Below are 14,757 nucleotides of genomic sequence, written 5' to 3' on the forward strand. Positions count from 1 at the left end.
CACACACACACACACACACACACACACACACATACATACATACATGTGTGCGCGTGTTTCATAGGGCTTATCTTGTTGCGAATCTGGAAACTTTGTTGATAAGCACTAGTTTGATATTGTCTTCAAGATCCTGGGAATATAGACAAAATAAGTCTAAAACCCATTAAAGGAAGAAAGAAGATATTGCCTTCTATGAGAATTCTTTAATTATGCTGAGATTAAAACTCATATGATAATTGTGGTATTCGTAAGAAATGCCATGTTGTAAAATGGGTTTTACAATTACCATTTACAAACCTATATAAGTTCATTATGTTAACTCTTCTTTGCGTAGAGAAAATCACCGTTTAAAGTTTTTATTTCTATAAATACAAAAATCACTATTGTAAACAAATCTTCCAATCACTTCTATAATCTAGTGGTTGTATTCATAGTATTTCATCCATCTGGGATATTTGTCTATGCTATTATTTATCTTATGTAACACTAAACAGTTTCATGTATGCAAATAAGTATTTTTCACACTGTAAGTAATTCATTGTAGATATTAATCTTGAGCTGGCGCCACCTGCATAGTATAGTTGCAGTTGTGGCCGAGAGATGGAGCAGCTGCTGCTGTGTTGTCATTGATAGTGTTGTCAGCTGTTGAGTTTATGCCGCCTGTCACAGCCGCCAATTTACCCTTTTACCCGTGAGTTCTTTAGACTTTTTCGACGGAAAACATTTTAAGGCGTCTCTATTAAAGAAGGTGGGAAATGCTAGGGAGAATTTAGGATTTGCTATTGTATGTAGTGTGAAGAAAAAATGGGGTACTCTTGTGCTTTGCTTACGTGGTTTGTTTACCTTTAATTTTTTGAGGTTTATGGCGTTCATGTGACAGTCTTGTGTTTGTATGCAGAATTTGAACTCTTATAACCTCCCGTGAGTGTGTTTGATTTAAATCCTTTGCATTAAAAATAAGGCATAGGTTATTTTGATAATTATACAGATGGTTTATTACGGGAAGAGTAACGTTTGTAGGCTTGACCCTTGACCTGGATTGCTGACTTGGTTAATTTTTCGAGAGTGACGCACAGAGATAAAGGGAAATGAATAGAAATGTAGAGCACAAGAAATAGTGTTAACAACACAGGTACAGCTGCTGCAGCTTCAATTTTTACTGCAAAAATATCACATGCAAATTTAGACAGACTGTATACACTTATCTGCGCATGCGCCATAATATATCATGTGTCATCTACACTGCACTGATTGGTAACCAAAATATAAAGACCACGCGTATACACCGTATATTGCAGGATATTACATTGAAATTCTTACAGATAACATTATCAAATAACGATATTAGTAATGCAATAATCATGGTCAAGTTTCAAGGGCGGATAATTATAAACTGTATAGGTTTTGTAAGTACTGGACCATCATGACCTTTTAGAAGAGCAGAGAGTTAACCTTAACTATGAGTTCCAGTCACTTCATAATTACTGATTATACATAAACAGAACAATTTACCTGATTTGCGTGTAATTTAGCTTTTATGGATCATTATAAGTATGATTCTCATAGTGCTGGTGAGTAGATATTAGCAAGAATAAATAAACAAGCACAGTAGAGGGCAATGCCGTTATTTGGAAGATGAATTAAGGACTCTGTTTTATTAGGGATATGATGTTATTGCACAGTGAATGAGCATAACTGTACAGGAATAAATTAGTATATAAAACGTTCTCAATTTTTTGCGTCATATTTGTTTTACCTTGTTATAGGCCTACAGCAATATATATTTATGCGACACCATCATAAATATAGATTCATATATACTCCCATACATTAATAATGTTATCTGTAAGAATTTCAATGTAATATCCTTCAATATACGGTGTATACATGTGTGGTCTTTATATTTTGGTTACCACTCAGTGCAGTGTAGACGACACATGATGTATTATGGCGCATGCGCAGATAAGTGTATACGGTGTGTTTACACTCGGATGTAAAAATATCCACAGTATGTCACTATACTCATATAAATTTTTGGAAAATTTACAGTAGATAACAATTAGGGTTACAGTAGACAAAGTGCGTAGAATAGTTACCGTAACCCATTACTGCCAGTATATTTTGAAGCCGTAAATAAAAGTTTTCGGGCAGCTACAAATTCGGTGTGGGGGGCTGGCCCAGACTCTGCCCACGTGCTGGCCGTGGCCCCCTACTAAGTCAGAGCACGAGCCCCAATACAATGTCACACAGGCGGGATGCCCGGCAATTTTTTTTTTTTCTGGGTGTCTCATATGTGGGACACCCGTTGCAAGCGGGTTAATGTAAACTGAGACACTTATCTTCTATAACAAAAGATGCACAAATCAAAAATAAAGGATACATGATGGTGCTGAGAGATCAACTCATCATTTTCTAATTCCCTTGCCATGTTGACATAGGAAAGGAAAACATTTTGACCATATAACTTGTTACTGTAATTTATCAACTAGTTTGTGTATTTTGTGATTTTCAATATCTGCTTTTCCTAATTTATGTATATGATGCATTCTTTTCTTTTTATTAAGGGGACTGTCCCTGTCAGTTGGGGGGGGGAGAGAGGGATTTTGGGTTGGAGTAAATGTCGAAATGTAATACCATTTAAAAAACATCTAACACTTTTTTCTAAGAGATGAGCCAGAGTTTTTCTTCCGAAAACAACAAAAATAACTGTATAATCAGAAAGACGACCCAAACTTTGTCCGATGGACGAATGAAATACCTCAAAAGTAAACAAGCGCAAAATGTAATGCGTACGAACTCGATATCCGATGCATCATATGAACCTAAATAATGAAACATAACATATCAAAATAATCCCCCCCCCCCTTATTAGCACGATGTCAAATTATTACCAAATCAAATTATCAATACATTTAATACATACTGTCAGTGTGGAGGGTACAGACGAGCTACGGTGAGGAGGAACTGATGGAATCTTTTGTTCTTCGCCTGATACTTCATTTGAAAAATGGCCTTAGCCAAGTGCCTGGTGAAGTGGTATGTCCTCCTGCCGAAACAGGGCACTTTTGCTTTCACTTCCCACCATTTCCACTTGATTGTAATGATGTGCGCTTTACTCTTGGGGTCAACAAAATTGTACGAATGGATCACAGTTAAATGTTGATACCCCTCTTTCTCCAGACAGTTGTATGCCTTCCAACAATCACTAATGACCATTGGCCCTGGGTGGACACACTCCTTTATGACGTTAAGCAAAGAGAGAGAGTCATGCGTCTCCATGGCTACGAGGAAAAAATCCCTACTCTTGCAGCATACTCCTCCGAAAACCCACTGACCTTCAATTACTCTACCGACGCTATATTTACGTTTTCCAAATTTAGATTCATCAATCTCAACAATTTCCCGACCCACCAATTTTGTTGGATAGATTTTCAAAACACCAAAAAATTAACACCTTCCAGCAGAAGCTCGCCCAATCGCAAATAGTCCTTATTGTGAAATAGAACTTGCTCCATGCAGATGCATAACCTCTCTTTCAAATACAAATTGACAAATTTTTAGTTTCAAAGTCGAGCTTACTGTTGTCACACAAGGTGTTCTTAAAAAGTGATTTTTTAAAATGCATCTAACTTATCTGTTATTTTTTTGTGTGTGTGTTTTGTTGCACCTGAATTTATTTAAATTGTCATCGCGGCAGCATTTGCCGTTGCATTTTAGGCATTTCATTGCCCCCAATATTAGGCCGTGTGAGCGGCAAAGATCAAGTAAGAGGGAAGGCTGGGTGTATAGAAAATGGAAAAATACAGAAAGTGAGACATATAGAAAACAAATTTATAGAAAATGTAAACTTAAACAAGGAACTCTGCCTGTGGAAAGGTGTTGTGGACTTCGTCTCTACGGCACATAGTGCCATGTTTTTTTTCCATTTGCCGCCCTCCCAAAACCTAGATCGTCGTCGTGGGAGGGCTTAGGAGACGGGGCTAAGACCCAATGTAGAGGATTACCGCAACCTTGGGCCTCAGCCCTTGCCTCAGCTAATTTTGCTTGGTCCTTTCTTCTCTTCTTTCCTCTTCTGTATCTTCTTTACTCCCTTCTTCTATCCCATTCCTAAGGTGTGAGAGCTGTGCTGAAAGGATGAAAGGCTGGCTTTGTGTCAGTCACGAACGGCCTCTGGGAGCCATGGGCACGGTATTCCCTTGGTCAGTTACTAAGCCCTTACCCCTTATGGGGACCCTAAGGGGTAGACCATTTCTTTTCCCCAGTTTATTCAGGCTCACCATGGCCAGTAATGAAGATTCCTTACCCTTGATAGAGGCATTAAGGCTTGCCCCTTCATCAAATAGCCTATCTGAATTTGATTTTGATGGTTTTCCGACCCCTGCCCCTCTTTTGACCACGGCTCGGACCACTGATGCTAATACCCCCTCTTCGACACTCAACTCTAACCATTCTGAAACACCCATTCAGGTTATTACTCAACCCCTGAAAAATACCTTTTCCTCATCCCCAATATTCTCCTCTTCATCCCCTACTGCATGACCCTCTTCAATGTCAACCCCCTCTTCCCTTATTTCTACTATGCATCCTTATTGTCCTCCCCCCCGCAGAACTACTCCACTCCACACCACCCCATCTTCCTCTCGCCCTCATCCTTCTACTACCTCTACCTCTGCAAATCTGGGTACTCTATTTGGCCCAGCCAAGTGGGATCAATTCTTTGTGATTCTCCCTACAGCCCACTATTCTGAGAATACCTTCTCTTTCAACAGTCCCTCCAGAAACAAGTAGGCAAGGTTACCTTTCGCAGTCGCTCTGATCGTTTACGCCTTGTCACGGTTACATCTGAAGCTCAAACTCGTGCACTATCTGCCCTAACTGACCTTACTGGCAAACCCATCCCTGCCGAACCTCACCCAACTATTAATACTTGTACTGGAACTTTCTATTCCCCCAAATGCTTGTCCTATGTATAACAAGGACTGGTCAGACTGTGAAAATCACCTACTTTCATGCCTTGATGAATATGATGCAGTGGCAGTACAGTGTTACACTCTTCCTCCTAGAGGCTAACATAAGTCTCATGTCTATATTGCCAAGATTAGCTTCCTTAGACAAGACCTCACCCATGAGGTTTATATTGGTGGATTGTCTTATCATGTCCGACAATATCAACCCCTTCCTCGTCAATGTCAAAAATGTTGGCGTTTAGGCCACCCAGCCAAACATTGTCGCTCCACAGCTGGATGCCCTCTATGTGCCCAACCTGGTCATGACTGTTCAAATTGCCCTGCTCAGTCATGTACATGTGCCAATTGTGGAGACTCCCATAATGTGTTTTATAGGAGCTGCCCTGCCTATAAGTTTGAATATGAGGTAGCAGTCCTCAGATTTAAACTAGGCCTCATTCTACGAGAGGCCAGACAGGAAGCACGACGATGAGGTTTTACTCTCTCAACTTATTCCAAAACAGTCCTGCGCTCTGCTCCCTCACCATCTGCACAAGATATTTCTGCATTTCCCCAGGTATCTTTTCCTAATACCCAAAACGTACGTCCTATGTCTACTCACCCTACCCACCAGTCAAATCCATTTTCCATCCTAAATCCAGATACTCCAATCTCTACCACTTCCCGGATACCTACCCCTCCTCCTCACTTTACCCCCCCAATCCCTTGCCCGTTGTTGTTGTGGGGGGGCTTAGGAGACAGAGACTGAGATCCAATGCGAGAGATCTCCCCGCCATGGATCTCAGCCCTTGCCTCAACTAATTTTGCATGGTCTTTTTCTCCTTCTTTCTCTCTCTTATCTTCCCCAACCCTTCCCCTATCAACTCCTAAGATGTAAGAGCCGTGTTGAAAGGATGAAAGGCTGACCTCGTACCACTCATGAACGGCCTCAGGGAGCCATGGGCACGGTATTCCTTGATAAATCATTTGACCCTTACCCCTTACAGGGACTCTGAGGGGTGGACCATTTACCTTCCCCATCTAAAACCGGGCTTTCCATGGCCAGTAATGAAGATTTTGTACCCTTATTAGGGGCATTGAGGCTTGCCCCTTTATCGAACAGCCTTTCTGAATCTGAAACCTCTAGTTTGCCGACCCCTGACTCCCCTTTGACCACAGCTCAGAACACTACTATTACACCTCCCTCCTTTATACATACTACCAACCTAACCGATCCTGAATCATCTACCCAGATACTAACTCAACCCTTAGAAGATATCCCATCCTCACTCCCAACATCATCCAGCCCACTTCCTGAACAATCATCTTCACATTATACCGAAACCTCCCTTATCACAACTCTTCAACCATTTCGCCCACACCTCCATAATAAAACCTCACCTCACACCACTCCCTCCTCCTCCTGCCCTCGCCCCTCTACAATTCCCACTTCCTCAAGCTTTTTGAATATTCTGTTTAAACCAGCCAAATGGGACCAATACTTTGTGGTTCCCCCAACAGCCCCTCACTCAGAGAACACCCTACTCTTTCAAGAATGCCTCCAAAAACAAGTTGGCAAAGTTTTCTTCCGTAGTCGTCCTGATCGATCACAGTTACATCTGAGACTCAAGCTTAAGCACTATCTACCCTGGTTGACCTCACTGGCAAACCTATACCCGTTCTACCTCACCCTTCCCTTAACACATTACTGGAACTGTTTCCCTCTCCTCAGTTGTTTGCCCTGTCTATGAAAAGGACTGGACAGACTGTGAAAATGACCTACTTGGTTGCCTCACTGAATATGATGCTGAATCAGTACAGTGCTACTCTATTCCCCCCAGGGGCAATTGTAAGTCCAGCATCAATATTGCCAAGATTACCTTTCGTAGACACGACCTTCCCCATAAGGTCTATATAGGAGGGGTTTCTTGCCATGTAAGACCATATCAACCCCCACCATGCCAATGCCAGAAATGCTGGCATTTTGGCCACCCTGCAAAGCACTGTCAGTCTACAACCCACTGCCCACTATGTGCACAACCTGGTCATGAGTGTACAAACTGCCCTGCAAAATCACGTACATGTGCAAATTGTGGCGAACCTCATAATGTATTCTATAGAGGCTGTACAGCCTACAAATTTGAGAGTGAAGTAGCAAATCTCAGATTCAAACTAGGACTCACTCTATGAGAAGCCAGACAAGAAGCACGACGAAGAGGTTTTTCAGTCACAACGTACTCCAGTACCTTACATCAATCCACTCCCATCCATACTACCCAAGTGATCTATACATCTACAGCACCACTTTCTCCTGTTCCTCAACTTCCATTCTCTAATTCTCATATCCCCCAATCAAATCCTTTTTCTATCCTAAATCCAGATACTCCAATATCCACAACTCCCATGTCTCTTCCTACTTCACGCCTTGCCAGTTGCATCAGACAACCCAAACACCCCACGCCATCCTCTCCTACCAGATCCCATCCCACACCTACACCCTTAAGTTCTCAGATACCGATCATCTCTTCACCTCCCCATTAAAGATCTTTCTTTTCCCAAACCTCTCCACCCAAATCCCCCCCAGAAACCCTTGAGGACATAAACTTTCTACATATAATACAAGAGAAAGTCCCTCCTCCTCAACCATCCATTAATTTCTCTACCCAGACTCCGGCTGCATTCACAGTGACTGCCGAAATCCATCCTCCCCCTCCTGACATCCCCCCTACCCTTCTTCCTCCCACACCTTCCCAACACACCCTATCCACTCCACCACCCGTACCTAAACCAAAATCCCTTCCTTCCCTACTATCCCTACCACTCCCTCCTGGATACACACGTGAATCCCTTCTAGCACAATGTCCTTCCCCAGATCCCACCTTTTTTGATGAACCTCCAAATTCTATACCTTCACCTTTTCCCCCTGACCCCCCTTCCCATGATGATTCTCTTGATACTACACTACCACCTCCATCCCCTGATCCCATACCTCAATCCCCAGATACCCCTCCTCTTACCTCTCAGATACACACTGCCACCCATAGTAGTTAAAGAATGATCCACAATGGCTCTACTGCTTTCGCTCACACAGACCTGATCTCTGCCATCTTCTCTCCTCTTACAATCCATCTATCGTCTGCCTCCAGGAAACCTTCCTCACACATCCTCCAGTACCAATTCCCAACTACCATTTTGTGTCATTCCCTCATTCTGTATTTGCTTCTTCCATACTTGTTCACCATAAAACACCATATATCATACCTCCTTTACAAACCAGTATACCTTGCACAGTTATCCGGATTTTCCTCCGCCGCTGGATCACAATAATTTCAGTCTACTTTTCTCCTTCCCTTCCTATTGACTTCCTAGAATTTGAGACCTTACTATCCCAACTCCAACCACCTTTCCTAATAGCTGGAGACTTTAACTGTTGCCATACTCTTTGGGGTGACTTTATTATCAATAAAAGGGTTGCCCCTTAGAACAATTTCTAACTAAAACTGACCTTATCCTCCTAAACTCCAACAGTCCCACTCATTTCAACCTACGCACTCAATCTTTTTCATGCCTAGATCTCTCTCTTTGCTCCCCTATCCTTCATATAGACTTCCACTGGTCTGTCCTAAACAATTTTCACTCTGGTGATCACTTCCCAATTCTTTCTTCAGCATCCTATATCCCGCTCCCAAACCCCCCTCACTGGTACTTTGACAGAGCAGACTGGAATACCTTTACCTCTCTATCTACTCTTGAAATTCCTCCATCATCATTCTCTACCACCTCAGAAATGCTCCAATACTTCACAACTAACGTCCTAAATACAGCCTATATAACCATCCCTCGAACATCCCGACCTTACACCTCAAAATGTGTTCCATGGTGGAACCTTGAGTGTACAAAAGCACTTCGTCTGAAGTGTGCAGCTTGGAATAGCTACCGACACAAAAGAGGCACCCCCAGTCAACTAACAGCCTTCATATCTTTTAAAAAAGCATCAGCCCATCTTCGCCGTACAATTTGTAACTCCATGACAAACAGCTGGCAAAACTATGTATCCTCCATAACATCCTCCAAACCAATCTCTGCAGTCTGGTGGCGGATCCATAAGTTATCCGGAAAACATCTTCCTCATCCTGCCCCCGTCCTCCATATTCATAATAACCTCATCTCTGACCCTCTTCAAGTAGCTACTGAACTTGGTGCCTTTTTTAGCCAAGTCAGTAGTGGCTCTCATCTTTCTCCTCCTTTCTCTTCCTTAAAATCAGACAAGGAGCACACTCCTATCTCCTTCTCCCTATTATCTACAGAACCTTATAATGCACCCTTTTCTTCTTCTGAGATCTATAATGCACTTCAGTCATGCCACAACACCCATGAAGGACCAGACGGTATACATTACCATATGCTAAAACACCTTTCTCCTACTTCCTTATCCTTCCTTCTATCAATATTCAATAACATATGGACGACTGGAAACTTTCCTCCCCACTGGAGAGAAGCCATAGTATTACCTTTCCTGAAACCTAACAAAACAGGTACTCTTCCCCAAGACTACCGCCCCATAGCCCTAACAAGCTGCCTATGTAAATTAATGGAACGGATGATAAATTTCAGATTGATGTGGTACCTAGAGTACCACCAAATCATATCACCAAACCAATTTGGATTTAGTCGAGGCAAAAGCACAGCTAACTCGCTAGCATATGCAGAAACACTAATCACTTTAGCATTTGCACGCCGCGAGTCAGTATTAGCTGTCTTTTTCGATCTCGAAAAAGCATATGATACTACTTGGCGGCACCATACACTACAACAGCTATGTTTCCACGGAATATGTGGAAACATGGGTGTTTTTCTAAAATCCTTCCTCTCTGACCGCACCTTCCGTGTCAGATTTGCCTCTTCCACTTCCCCTTCCTTTCCTCAGTTTGAAGGTGTCCCACAAGGCAGTGTACTGAGCACCACACTGTTCCTCATAGCTGTAAACGGATTAATATCCGCTTTACTACCAAAAATCCGTTCATCACTGTATGTAGATGATCTAGCCATCTTCCCCTCTGACCGTTCCGTAAAAGATCTCCATCAACTTATCCAGTCGTCAATAACATCAATCTCTTCCTAGGCTACCAACCATGGCTTTCATTTCTCTACTTCTAAAACCTTCTCCATCCTTTTCTCTCGTTCACGTATAGGCTCCCAATCTCCACTCCTCCTTTATAATACCCCCATCCAATCCCGATCTTCCGGCAAGTTTCTTAGAGTTATTTTTGACTCCAAGTTATCTTGGCGGGATCATATCCTTACTATTGAAGAAAAAGCTCGCCATCGCCACCTTCTATCCTTCTCACACATTTCCTTGCTCATATCTCTAGTCACTCCTCTAGCACTCATATCTATACTGATGGGTCAAAATCCAACTCAGGTGCTGATTTGACCGTAGTCTTTCCCTCTCAGACATACAGCTTTCCTCTTCCATCTGAATCAAGCGTCCTTACAACAGAACTATATGCTATCCTCTTTGCTCTTACAACGCATATCTTCTATCTCTTCCTCATCCTTCACCATCTTCACTGACTCACGTAACTCAATATCAATCATACAATCCATACACCCTACCAATCCTATAGCCCATAAAATACACAACCAGCTATTCTATCTGTCTACACGACAGAAAACAGTGAATTTTTGCTGGATACCCAGCCATGTCGGGATTCCCGGCAACTGCCCACAAGTCACCAACCCAGTTTTTCACACATTCCAGCCACTGACTACTACCCTCACTTCAAAACTTTTCTTTACAACCGATGGCAATCCTTCTGGTCACATCTGTGCACCAACAAACTCCAAACAATAAAACCCTCAATCTCCTCTTCTCCCCTTGGTCAGCTCCATACCATCAAAACAGACGTTTGGGAAACTACCCTTGCCCGCCTGCGAATATGCCACACCAGAATCACTCACTCATACTTCATGTCACATCCCTCTAACCTACCTCTATGCCCTACATGCAATGTCCTTTTCTCTGTCCTACATATCCTAATATCCTGTCCTCGCTTTACCGAAGCCCGTATCCTTACTTTTCCTCACATATCCTATCTTCCCCGGCCCCTCAACCTGTCAGACATCCTTACAGAATCTCTCACCTTTTTTATTGATAATTTATTCTCCTTCCTCAGACGCATAAATATCCTTCATTTGATCTAATCACCCATCGTCCTTAACCCTTCCCCTTCTCATCAATACCTATCCTACTCCCATCTACCATCTCCTCCTACTCCTTTAAATACTATACTATCATACAATAAATGACCGTCGAAACTAAACATTTTAATTGTAATAAAGAATTAAAAAACCCTCCCAACACAATACAATACCATAGTGTTAATGACCTTTGATGTCTAGCACATTTATTTTCTTGTCATTATTACTTACTTACTCCTCACTTTAGTTGTCGTACCAGACAACCTAAACGTTCTACTCCACACTCTCCTACTACATTCTCTCCTACACCTTCCTCTTCATCTGTTCCTCAGATATCCATCTCTTCTCCTCGTTATAAGAGAACGTTTGTTTCTCAGTCCTCTATACCAAATTCCCCTTCAGAAACCCTTGAAGACATCCGAAACTTCCTAAAGATGACCCAAGGGAACACTCTGCTCCCTCATCCACCCCCCCAATCCCTCTTGCTACATTTAAAGTATTTGCAGATATTCATCCTCCTCCTTCCCAAGTTCCCTCCACCCCCCCCTCCTCCTACACCCTCCCAACATAGCCCACCCTCTCTACCACTTGAATACTCACACGAATCCTCTCTATCATAACAGTGTCCTTCTCCAGACCCCTCCTCTCAAAACATTTTTCGTAGTGCTTCACCACCTTCCCCAGTCTCTCTTTCTCAACCCCTGGATTCTTCTCCTCCTAGTTCTCCAACAGCCACCTCTGTTTTTCTTGATCAGTGTCCCTACTCCTTCCCCAGTCACAGATACACTGCAATTCACTCACTTGCCCGCTTATGTTCCCCCAACCCCTTCAACCCCTTCCCAAGATGCCTCATCCTCTCAACCACCCAGACTGCCCATACCACCCAAACTGAACCTCCCCCCAAAACCCCATCCTTCCCTACTATCCCTCCCACTCCCTCCTGGATATACATGTGAATCTCTTTTATCACAACATCCTTCCCCAGACCCCACTGTCCCTATCGAACCCCCAGACACTACTCCTTCACCTATTCCTGATCCTTTGTCTCAACCCCCAGATACCTAATCCCCTACTACTAGTACAACCATATATAACATTATCACCTATTATCCCTATTCCTTCCCCAGTCACAGATACAATACAATTCATTTAATCGATCTACCTCCTTAACCTTTCCCATTTATAAATCACTGCTCTACTTCATTTACTTCCCTCCTTTCCCATTTTCATTACCATACTTCCCTGTAACATCCTCTAATCTTGGATATTTAACACCATTCCCTCCCCCCAGATTTTTCTTTTACTCTTCAACAGCTATCTCTATTCTTCCTTGAACATTTTCCTATACCTTCTCCAGTGACAGATATACTATAATTCACTCAATCGCCCTACCCTCCCCTTTATACTAACTTCTGCTCTACCTCACTTGCTCCCCTATCCCCCTTTTCACTACCATATTATCCTATAACATTCTTAAACCTTTGACATCTAACGCATTTTATCATAGTCTTTAATCATAATCATAATTTATCATAATCATAATCCTTTACCCTTTCCTACGCAATACTTTACCATAATGCTATATGACCTCTGATGTCTAGCACATTTATTTTCAAACATTGAACATTAAACATTTCCATTTACCGGTAATTATGAAGCTTCTGCATATTAAAATTTGTTCTATCCCACTCTATTTCTTCTGCTCTATAAGATGGCGGTGTCCATTTTGCTCTATCTATGCGCATCGCTCTCTTCCACCTCTACCGCATAGGACACTACTACTAATAAATGTTATTCCTGTAATTAAGACACATAATATGATGAGAAATACATCACAATCACAGCTACAGCAGTTGTTTATTCATTTGCAATGCCTCACAAAGTACTGCGAAGCCTATGGTGACGTGCAGTACTTCAACAATCCTGGGCATTCATTGCTATTAGTACCTTGCAAAGGGGGGGGGGGGGGACCAGGTACCCGTTACACTTCAGAATACATGTGAATGCCATAGAATGCATCAAGATTGATGCAGAGATCAGATTTCTAAAAAGAAGAAGAAAAAAAAAAAGGAAATGGAGGAAAAAGTATCCCCAACTTGAAAGCATGATATTTCAAAACTACAGCTTTGTTCAAATTATTTTTTTTTCTAATAGGATTTGGATAATTTGAAAGCTGAATAAATGTGTGATTTTTTCAATTATCAGATTCTCATTTCAGGTGATAAAAGTCCATCTATCATATTTTATATCTTAAAAAAAAAAAAAAAAAAAAAATCCACTAAGCTAAGAAGAAATTTTAAAATCCAATTGTTGAGATTACAGGTGTTGCTGTAGAGTATATGTAATTTTTTCAACGTCTAGTCAATGAATAAATGAAGTACATAGGTTTTTTTGAATTTTCAATTTTTTTTCTTTTCTTTTTTATAACTTCATTGTTTATTATTTAAATGATATGAAACTTGGTTTTGTAAATTGCGGTATATAACATATTAAAAAATCATAAAAATCTAGTCATAATTAACAAACTTCGTTCTTGAGTGCGATAGCCCCCTTAACTGGATGACAGGAAAATAAAAGTGTCTTATTATGATAGTTTCTTCTCAAAGTGAAAGATTTATGATATGAAAAATGAAGAAAAATAAAAAATTATTATGTAACTTTCAAAGTTCTTTCCCATAAAATAAAGTAGATATGATTCAATTTTGACATATTCATTATACAAGTATGTTTATGGTTCAATAATAATACATGAGCAGTTGTATCTCTAAAAATAAACTCGCAACAAATAGATATTACACAGACTGTGCGCTCGCTTGTGTCAGTGGCCATGTCTGAGGGACCTGGCTGGCAGAGTTCCAAGTGTCGTCACTGCTTCAGACTTTTCTGATTGCAATAATTTATGTATGCACTTTCATTTGAAACTAAATAGATAATCAATTTAACATCATTATGTCATTATAAAAGCATTTTATAAAAAAAATTGAAATATAAAGACAGTGTATTATATAATTTATTTATGTAAACTCTTAAGATAGGACTACAAATATCTGATACCTATTGTTACATCATAAGGTGAAGCATCCACGATAAATGAATATAAGCAATTTGTATATCAAAATATTTTTGATATATCAACGTTTTATGAATGGTTATTTCTAACGAACAAGAAACTATTCACTGTCCCTCCATAACAAGTACTCTGCTCGTGACTAAATGTTTATCGCTTTTTTCAAGGTGGAATCGCGTGGTTAAACAATACGGGAGTTGATTGGAATAAAAAGAAGATAAATGAAATAGATAATTATGGATCTAATGGGTACATGCTCATATGCACATATACACATGCAAGTACTTGTATCTTTACAATAATTTGCATGCGTATACACATGTAAACGACAGTATACACAAGAAAACATTAATAAAAGAGGTATAAAACAAGAAACAACCGATTTTATATAACAGTCATGTTTTCTTGGATCTGGATTTGCCCCTTTTCATGAGTCATTTGTTTGTTTGTTTCGATAACTCAGAGACTAGTGATCATACCTTTACGCGACAAAGTGCATTTGAAAGAGGAATGACAGTAGTTCCTATGGTATTGTACAGATTC

General features: G+C 41.0%; 1 protein-coding gene across 1 annotated transcript in view; it reads left to right on the top strand.

Annotated features, from left to right (window-relative positions):
- Nucleotides 1–592: 592 nt before the first annotated feature.
- LOC138865043 (brain-enriched guanylate kinase-associated protein-like) overlaps nucleotides 593–14,757 on the top strand; it is a gene marked incomplete in the record, with an annotated part of 63,881 nt that continues 49,716 nt past the window's right edge. The window contains 1 exon segment of the mRNA XM_070134102.1: nucleotides 593–691.

This window comes from Penaeus vannamei, chromosome 19 (assembly GCF_042767895.1).
Source record: "Penaeus vannamei isolate JL-2024 chromosome 19, ASM4276789v1, whole genome shotgun sequence".
Lineage (NCBI taxonomy): Eukaryota > Metazoa > Arthropoda > Malacostraca > Decapoda > Penaeidae > Penaeus > Penaeus vannamei.